At 65.2% G+C, this 1,139-nt stretch overlaps 1 pseudogene; it reads left to right on the forward strand.

Moving 5' to 3' along the window:
- The first annotated feature begins 257 nt into the window (after window positions 1-257).
- LOC113612498 (CAAX box protein 1-like) lies at window positions 258-1,139 on the forward strand (annotated as a pseudogene).

The raw sequence follows: 1,139 nt of genomic DNA on the forward strand, positions 1-1,139 counted from the left end.
CGTCGGTGGAGAAACCCGATCCCCTTCCCCGAGACGTTTGACGGCGACACCGACCGGCTCCCGGAGTTTATCGTGCAGACGGGTGCCTACATGCTAGTGGACGAGACCCTGTTCACCAACGATGCCCTGAAGGTGACGTTCCTCATCACCCGGCTGACCGGGCCCGCCCTGCAGTGGGTGATCCCCTACATCAGGAAGCAGAGCCCCCTCCTCAACGATTACCGGGGCTTCCTGGCCGAGATGAAGCGGGTCTTTGGATGGGTGGAGGACGAGGACTTCTAGGCCGGGAGCCTCTCGGGCCTGGGGGCGGGTGCCCGGGGGAGGGTCCGCCGCGCCAGTCGCTGCCGCCCAGATCGCCACAGGCGGCGTCCTCCCGCCGCGCCTCCCCCCTCCCTCACCTTCGGGTCGCCGTGATCTCCCCCGCGCTCGTGTCCCCTCCCGCGTAGTGCTTGCCTTTGTTCCAGGAATAGCGCTCCAGGTTCCCGCTGCTGCCGCCGCCGGGCCTGGCTCTGGAGCGGCCGCTGCCCTCTCGGGCCAGCCCGGCCCCTCCCCTGCAGACTTGGACTCGGTCGTGCGCTCCACCTGCAAGCCGGGCTCCTGTTACACACCAGACAGACCACCCTCAGCCCGGCCGCTGCCAACCGCCCGCCCTCTGCCAGACTCCCAGGCCCGCACACAGGTGCCCAGAGATCTGCGCTGCCGCCGCCACCGCCACCGCCATCCACCGCATCCCACCGACAGCCTGCAGCCTTCAGCGGTCTGGACTCGCCCGGGAGGTGTCTGAGCTGAGCACAGCCTCTGGACAATGCTTCCAACAGCTCGCCACCGCCCTGGAGGGGCTGGCCAGCCTTTCACCTTCGGCGGGACCCAGTCCCTCCCTCCTCCCAGAGACATCTTCTGCTCCTGCCAGGTGGCCGCCAGGTCCCAGGGGTGCCTGGCAGCCAAATCGAGTCACTCATTGTCTCCTGTGGACCTGTTCGTTTCGCCCAGAATCCAGTTCTCTTCTGAATGTGCAGCTGTCTCTCTGATGTGTGCCTTTTGTTCCACACAGTAACCCCTGCACTCTGCCCAGCTCTTCTACACTACCTGGACAAACGTCTTTTCCTTGTTTTCAATAAATGTCAGGCGCTGTTCAAAAA

Source organism: Aethalodelphis obliquidens, unplaced genomic scaffold (genome assembly GCF_003676395.1).
Source record: "Aethalodelphis obliquidens isolate GAN/ISIS:26980383/991018 unplaced genomic scaffold, ASM367639v1 scaffold78, whole genome shotgun sequence".
In the NCBI taxonomy this organism is placed as follows: domain Eukaryota; kingdom Metazoa; phylum Chordata; class Mammalia; order Artiodactyla; family Delphinidae; genus Aethalodelphis; species Aethalodelphis obliquidens.